This window comes from Diadema setosum, chromosome 14, assembly GCF_964275005.1.
Source record: "Diadema setosum chromosome 14, eeDiaSeto1, whole genome shotgun sequence".
Classification (NCBI taxonomy): domain Eukaryota; kingdom Metazoa; phylum Echinodermata; class Echinoidea; order Diadematoida; family Diadematidae; genus Diadema; species Diadema setosum.
The window spans coordinates 30,641,065-30,649,941 of NC_092698.1; positions in this window are offsets into that span (position 1 = coordinate 30,641,065).

Sequence of the window (8,877 nt, forward strand, 5' to 3'; positions counted from 1 at the left end):
CGGTTGTCTCTGTTCTCCTTTGACTATCTTTTCTATGTTGCCTCATATATGCACACAAGAACAGCTGAATATGGTCCATAAATAATGAAAATCCGAGGAGGGTGGGGGTGGTGAGGGGGAGTGTGTAACAAGACTTTTAGGGAGGAACCCTTGAGCCACTCTTCTTAGTACCTTCTCCTTGACACCATTTCAAAGGCGATGGATAATATACAGGCCGGAGCGCAATAGTTACCACTCGAGGTACACGTCGTTCAAGTTTCACTGCGCTGTAGTGCGATCTCGTGTGCTGTAATGCTGGCAGCTTTTGGCGACTCAGCGTGGGTTGTGTTTGTGTTAACCCGGATACTATCTCTCCTGGGAGATCCGAATTTGGCAAAGAGGATGACGATTTCATCTTTATCTATGCAAAGAAATTCTGCCTCATGGCTAATACGGCCCCAGTTCTCAAATACGGTATGATGTGAGAGGGTAACATTCTAATTGTCGAGTTATAGCAGGCGTTTGTCGTAGATCTGGAATCACTCTAATGTACGTCTAGCAAGGTGCCACCAACAAAGATTGTGATCACAGTAATGTAGTTATATGGTACTGGTGATGATAATCCTCCTCCTCCTCATCATCATCATCATCATTATCTTAATGATAATGATGATGATGATGATGATGATGATGATGACAATAATAACAATAACAATAACAATAATAATAATGATAATAATGACAATAATAAAAAACAATAATAATGATAATAACAATAATAACAATAATGATAATAATAATAATAATAATAATGATAATAATAATAATAATAATGATAACAATAATAATATTAATGATAATAATGACAACAACAGCAATGATAACGATAACTTCTGTCTTCTGCGAGAGGTCCTGCCACGTACGATGTCTACCCCAACTTAAGTAGGCACCCATTTGCACATCTTGGTCAAGGGGAAAAAGATACTTAAAAATACCTTGTCCAATGATTTGAACCAAAGTTTTACTCTGTAAGATTTCAAAGTCATTTTCTGCAATACCACAAAAGAGCAGAATAAAGCACGTTCTTACTCGGCTGTGTGTTGATAGTATTCGGCTTCATGATAGCACGTTGGCACTTTAATATAGCTTATAGACATTGGTAATGATAGACACATTTCTGGTTACTGCCTGCTAGGATTAAAAGAAAAAGTCGTGAATATACAACGACACATTGCCTACGATTATTCTTCAGTCTACTACTAACAGAGTAGTGCCGCAGAGACGAAGACAGCGCCCTCTTTTGCCGTTCAGCCAGAGAGTTCCTCGATGTCCCCAGCCAGCAGAAGGTAACAGTATAATAGAGCTACTACCTGAAAGTCTGAAAAGTCCAGTCAGCTGGTTTGTGTAACTTTTTCTTTCTTTTCCTTTCTGCCCCCTCTCCAAAAACACAATAAAAATGAAGCCCAATAGACTCGAATTTTCTTTATGCATTTACTGATTCGTGGTGTTTAGTATTCTGATTTTCTTGTGTTTCTGGTAGTTTACTTCATAATTTCTAGCTTACGGTAGGTTTATACTATTAAGTAATTCGAAAGTATCCATAGTTTCATATATCCCTAAGAGGTTCCTGTTTCGTATTTCATATCTTGCCTAGTTCTTCTTCTTTCAGTGATAATGATAGGAACTGTATCTTGTCAGATGTCACTTCCTTTCTTTTTTTTTTTTGTAGCACTTAGTGACTGCAATCTTTTCCCTATTGTGTCCGTGCTTTTTTTTCACGTTCGCTCAACGTTTGTCTTTGTTTTTTCCCTGATCAATCGAAAGTAGTACCTCTGCTGAGGTACACTCTAACTCCTTTAAGAATACTTCATAATGTGTAAGGTGATTTGCTATGATGCGAGAGATTGAAAGGTCCCGATTCATTGGCAAGTGCGACCGTATATCGTCCTCTTCATGTCGCCATAGAAACGGAGCGTGAGACATCACTCACGTCAGCTTATGTATTATTTGTCTGCTGTTGTTGTTTCACTTGCCAAGTTTGCTTTGTATTTTAAAGGCGGCCAAACATTACTTTTAGAAGGCTTTATGTCCTTCCCATATGTTGTTGTTATTGTTCTTCTCCCTTTTTTTTTGAAAATCATTTGTGCATTCAGAAGTTGAAATAACAACTACGGAGTTGTTTTTTTATTTCGTTTCACTTACATTTCATTTCTTGATTAAAAAACTGATCGGCACTCATACACCACGAATAATCATCAGTTCCATCGCCCCCCCCCCCTTACCCCAGCTTCGTTTCCGCACTTTCGTAAGTTTTCGGCAACGCCCAACAAACAATGGAAAAGCTGCCCAAAGCAAACATTAGGGATAGAGCGTGACATCAATGAGGGTATAACAATGCCATTACGTAACAAAGCAAACAACACAAAGAGGGAAGGTAGATATAACGAGGTTATTTCGGACAACCTCTGACGCAGCATATTGCGACAGATTGGTGTGATTTGAACATGAACCAACGAAATAATTTAGCCATAAAGCTCCATGCTGACGGTTGAGAAAGGGTGAAAAAGGAGAATAACAATTTCCCTCAGTCGCCTATAAATTCACAAACAACGTGCCACATTACTCTAATGCCGTGCCGAAAATATGAACATATTCCATTAAAGAATACAACGGAAATCGATCGCTGAAGATACTTACACATCGTAATCAACACAGTAGCTCATGACAAATACTGTAATGACTAGTGATGAGAGGGAAGGAGGGAGGGAGGAGGGGTAGAGGAAAGACATCTAAGTTTGTGACGATTGTATGTGAAAAAAAAATACCTGTATCTCTCGATTTCTGCTTCTTTTTTTCTTTTTCTGATATTCCTTATATCATTTTCTCTATTCATGTACATCTGTTTTGTCCAGTATCCGTATGATGGTTATGATTATAGTGATAACGATAGCAACAATAATAAAACTTTTTTGTTCATAAGAAATAGCGATAATGATTATCATCATCATTATGATAGTGATGATGATAATTTTTTTTTTCCTTTTCCCCTCAGTGTTAGCTTGTCCCTTTTCCGTCGAGTCAGTGTAATTGTGGCCCTTCCCTTCCATGTAATCCTTCAAATTCTTTCGTTTTGTTTGACCCCTTCCCAAAGTTATACCGGTATTTGCCGGGCTGTCTTCCCTCAAGTGAGTTACACGGTTTTGAATAAGAGGACAAATGCCAACAACCATTTCCCTATGTCATGTACGTGCGTGTGTTCTCTCTCTCTCTCCCTCTCTTTCTCTCCCCGTGCGTAAAACTTCACAGTATGCAGTAGTTGAGTATTTGCCACTGTAGTAGTGTTTGTCTGCTTCCTTTAATTCTTTCACTTTTTCTCCTCTTCGTATTTGCCATCGAATTTTTGTCGATTTGTGTGAGAAAGAAGAAGAAAAGAGGAAGAAGAAGAAGAAGAAGAAAAGCCCCGCAGTGAGCCCTGTAGGTACTACAGGCTCAGCGTAGGAGTAGGTCAAGATGGTAAAGGGGATTAAAAAAAAGACAAAGTCAAATCTTTATAATCATCTGCGTTTGTCAGGTTCCTTCCCTGCCACCATTCCCTTCACGTGCTCGATTGTGGTGGCGCGCACAGTCAGTTACTAAGAATGATCATATTTTTTTTTATCATTTCATTCAGTGAAGGAGTCACCTCACGTCTTCTTCTTCTTCTTCTTCTTCTTCTTCTTCTTCTTCTTCTTCTTCTTCTCCTTCTCCTCCTCCTCCTCCTCCTCCTCCTCCTCCCCTCCTCCTTCTTCTCCGTATATTTTCTTCTTCTTTACTGTCATTCCACAGCCTATAGTCTGGAGACAAGCTGGCGGAAATCACATCACGTTCGCTGCCCAAGCTATTATGACGTATAATGTCTCTCAGGACACTGCCACTTATTCAAAGACAATTATAAGTGGAATTGTGAGTATACACACATACAAAAAAAAACCAACCAAACAAACAAGTAAATAAATCTATGGAATAATAAATAAAGTAGCTAAAGCAAATGAAGGAAAATAACAAGCATTTATAAATAAATGTCAATACAACTGTACTGGCATGCTGAATCCAATACATGTACCTCTATATAGGTCGTGGTCGAAGATTACATCATTCGAGACCGAACGTCTCAGCCAGTTTGATATTCAAGCACACATGGAACGAACACGTTGCGTTTGCATCGGCGGAAAGATGAAAAATATCAAAGAATCAAAGATCTATTTCATCAGAAACGCTCGTTCTGTGATATAGCATGGTAGAAATGTCATCAGCTGCGTGTAGTTGGATAACCTATACATCAAGACCTTCAGAGTGAAGGTGAACTCAAGGAAAAGGCAGGCAGAGGAAAATTTATTGTGCAAAATGTATTTTTTTTTGTACATTGTATTCTTGAAGAAAAAAAATGTTGCAGTAACAAACTGAAAAAAAAATGAAAGAGAAACAGTGTTGAAGGCCTAGAAAGACAAGAAACCGTCTTTACATGATTATGGATGAATAGGCGACGGAGATAGGGGAAAATAGGTTGGGGGGATGGGACTGACTTTAAGCCAGAAATAAGAAATCCTCTGTAATAGGAATGGTGTGTGTGTGTGGGGGGGGGGGGTGGAAATTGGGGCAAGGGTGCTGCGGATAGTTTCTGATGTGGAAGGAAAGCAAAAACATAATCAACGTAAAGGTGGAGGTTTGACATAATATTGACAAATATAAAAAGGAAACGTAGAGAGAACAATTTCCGAAAAGGTGCATGAAAAGACGTAATAGATAGACAACCAAAGGATGAAGGCAAAATCAGAAACTATATTTTTTATTATATAGGGCGAGACTGACAAGTATGTCAACTACTGACATGTATATGGAGCGCCCGCTGGAAGAGGATGGATCGGTCTAAAATCACACTGAAGGAGGGATTAAAAAAAAAGCTTCGAAATGAAGAATGAATTTAAAGATAAAGTATGATTTACTTATTTTGTTTTGATTTAGTATTTTTATGCAGAGCAGTCCCATCAGTAGTTCATACACTTTGCTGTGGTTTGCTCTGGTTTGGTTTATTGTTTTATTTCTTCATTTTTCGAACACAAACAAACCTCTATTTATACCTGACAAAAAATAGTCACATAACTTGACACACTTTACATCGGTTGCAAGCTGAATATGAGACACAATATACTTTACTTAATCCGTTTTTCACTACGTTCCCACGTAATCATGTAATTAATCTCTTGGAAGTGATAATTCAAAAATAAAGAAGACACTATCATAAACAGTTTATTTATTTGTTTGTTTGTTTGTTTATTTCTGATGGCGGCCCGAAAATTAATGTATGGACTTTGAGTAAATAAGAGAATACATAAAGAGACAAATTAGAGGAAAATAAGTAAAAAAGAAGAGAGGGTATATATATTTAGTGTTTGAGCGGGAGCGGTTAAAGCACGTTTTGATTTAAGAGAGAAAAGAATGAGAGCGGAAATGAAAGTGAGAGGAAATTAAACCAATAAAGAGAGAGAGGGAAGGAAATAAATCCCCATACATATTTTGTAATTCAACTACTACTTGTGTAAGAAAAAACGCTTGTGAGTATGAGGCAGGTTCTTAACTGACTAAGTGTGCTTCTGTGTTTATCGAAGGTCTTGGCAATATTCACTTAATTCAGTGTAATGGGGCTTCTATGCACATCATACTGCACCGCGGAATGTTTAACGACCACACCCGCTTATCATGCTCATTTTGCCAAGAAAAACTACACTGCATGAAGAATGGAAATCAACCGACTTCGAAGGACAAGAAATAGACAGGCGCCGTTGTTTACTGTTGTTTGCTTCTCCTTTGTAGTAAAGAGAATGTTTAGTAATGCTTTATGATTATCCCTCTCACATCCTCTGAAGAGAAAATTTCATAGAATAAAATAAATCAGGGGAACAGAAGAGAAGTGGGAGAAAGAAAAATACTCTGAATTGTCAAATGAAAAGCTCATTTCATGCTTCAACAGAGATGCGCAATTCTATTGTTTGTTCATTTCTCTATCTATGGGTTGATTCATCAAGTTATTCATCACCAATTTTATATCCAGCTATCAGTTGCAAGTATTTACAAAAAAAAAAACCTCTCTTTATCTACGTAACTATCATCTATTTACAAGATATGGTTTTCTCGTAAACTATCTTGAACTACCCTTGATCATTTGATGAACCCTTGATTCTCTTTTTTCCCCTTCTTTCCATTCTTTCCATCTATTCTGTCAAGTCGTGATATGTTGTTGTGTTTCTCTTGTTTTGTTTCGTCCTGTCTTAAATTATATTTGTGCTAAGTATTTGCAAATAAGTATTTCATAAGATTTTTTTTTTTTTTTGGGGGGGGGGGATTGGTTCACAACATACAAGCTTGCTTTTTAGTGGACCTCTCAATTCTTTCTTTTTTTTTTCTCAACTGAAGCATAACTTTGTAATTTTGCCAGTATGCATTTTCATGTTTATCTGTATCATTTATCCTTTGCATAGGCGAATGTACATGTTTATGATATAACTCCTGATTTATTCTGTGTTATGTTTTGTTGGAAAAAGAAGAATGAAAATAAATGAAATGAATTGAATTGAATTGAATTGAATTGAATTGAATTGAATTGAATTGAATTGAATTGAATTGAATTGAATTGAATCAGACGAGGCGTCCTGCTCCTAAAGTTCGTGTTACATCGGGGATTAAGAAGGAAAATGGATATCGAGGAGAACAAAGCTATATGCTTGGTAGAAATTTGTATCTGTAAATTTGTAATAAGACAACAACGAATTTTTATAATTCTTAGTTGATGAACTTCTATTAATGCTATACTACTGAGTTTCACTGGGATGTGCATCGTTTGAACCATATAGGGCATGATGAAATGAAATTGAAATCTAATTTCGAACAGGTACAAAGCTTCTGAAAAGATGAATACGTTTGCTCAAAGTCAGACTAGCGCCTTGTTGCTGGAGAGTGTGTGTGCATGTATGTGTGTACTACTCTGTCTTTTTTCCCATCTCTTAGGCGAATTGTCATTTTTGTGCAATTTGATTTTTTTTTTAATGAGCGGACTGCATACTACAATCTCTGCTTTTTTATCAGTTCCCTCCATTTCCAGCAATCTTGTTTCTAACTTTACCATAATGATATAACATTTATTTGTATCTCCGTTGATAATTTTCATGTGTCTTAATTACATATCATTATGTCCATTGCATTGTTGTAGTGATTTCGTGACATTATCTGTATATGCGAACATTTCATTGTTTTCCTAATTATTTTGTTGGAAATGAAATAAGTTAACTTGAACTTGAAGAGACGAGTACAAAGTTATTTGCTTCATGAAGAGTTTTCAATCGATAAAATTCCAAATCAACGAGTAGATGTTATTTATTCGTTTATTCATTTGTTATGCATTTATTCATGTATTTACGTAGTCATTTATTTATCTTTTAAGCGTATTTCATTTTATCTTTTGGCAGAGAATGGAGATGGAAATTGTAGAAAATTGCACAAAATCGGTGTAACATTCATTTCGTAGTTTGCGTCATGTGATATCACAGGACCATGATTTCATATTTAATTTTGTTGGACTGTAAAATACCATAATCTCCCCCCCCCCCTCTCTCTCTCTCTTGTCTTGTCTTCTTCTTCCAGGATCTAATTCTGATTTAACCTAATCAAAAAAAAAAAAAAGTTTCCATGAAGGCTCATGGATTAACGTCTTTACAGAAGTAAAGATCGAACAAACTGCATCCACACGAACAGTTTAATCAGAAATGACTCACACTTCATTATGAGTTCGAACAGCAACAAAAATTCTAAAAGGACGAATAAGTTTGTTCAAATCTCCAAATTTAGACTGTTGCTTTAGTGTTGTCTGGAGGGAAAGATTGTTATTCTTTGCTTATGAAGATTTTTTTTTTTTTTTAATCACGTTGATCGCGATTTAGTTTTCATTTCAACTTTCAACACCCATGGCAAATGTCCGAGAACAGCGATTCATTTGTCCTGATGTTCAGATTAATTTTACTGGATCATAATGCAGGAGTATAAAGTTACAGATTTTAGAGATTATGTACGCTTTATTTCTTTAATTGGCGTCCTGATTTCCAGTTACATTCGTTTTTAGACACCGCAATGTCTATTCCTCACACACACTTTCTCTGTCTCTCTCTTTCATTAGAAATTGATGTACTTGCTCATATTCTTTTTTCTTCTAGTGTCTAACAAATTCGCCCTTACCACATATACAATGAAATGAATAAGTGAAGAAATGAATAACAAAATAGTTTGATAAATAAATGAATTGACAATAGACAAATAGATACAAACATGCATACATACATACATACATACCTCGATACATGCATACATACATACATACATACATACATAAAAGATAAAATATTGCTTTCACGAAGGCTCACGGATCTTTAGAAAACGAAGAATTGAAGATCAGCAGGCCTATATGTCCACCCGAACTGTTTCAACAGAAATGGTCCATACTTGATGGAAATGCTTCAAGACCACAATGATGGTCTTGAAATATTTTGCTTGGGAGTGAAATACGATATATTATATCGTATTCCGCTCTCAAGCGAAATATTTACACGAAAAGCATAAAAGATGAAACTTGCTTTGAAAAGTTTTCGAAGCATTTAAACTTACTAAGTAGCAAGTCCAAAAAAGTCAGGAGAAAATGATAAAAATCAGAATCTTCTTCTAGGGACTGTACAGTACTGGATGAGGTAGGGATTCATGTTTTGAACATTCCTAAGTGAGATAATGAAAAGCCTTATAAAATATGAAAGAGCATGTAATTTTAAGAAGGATTCAACATTTATTTGATGAAAATTGGTTTTCAAATGTCTAAGATAT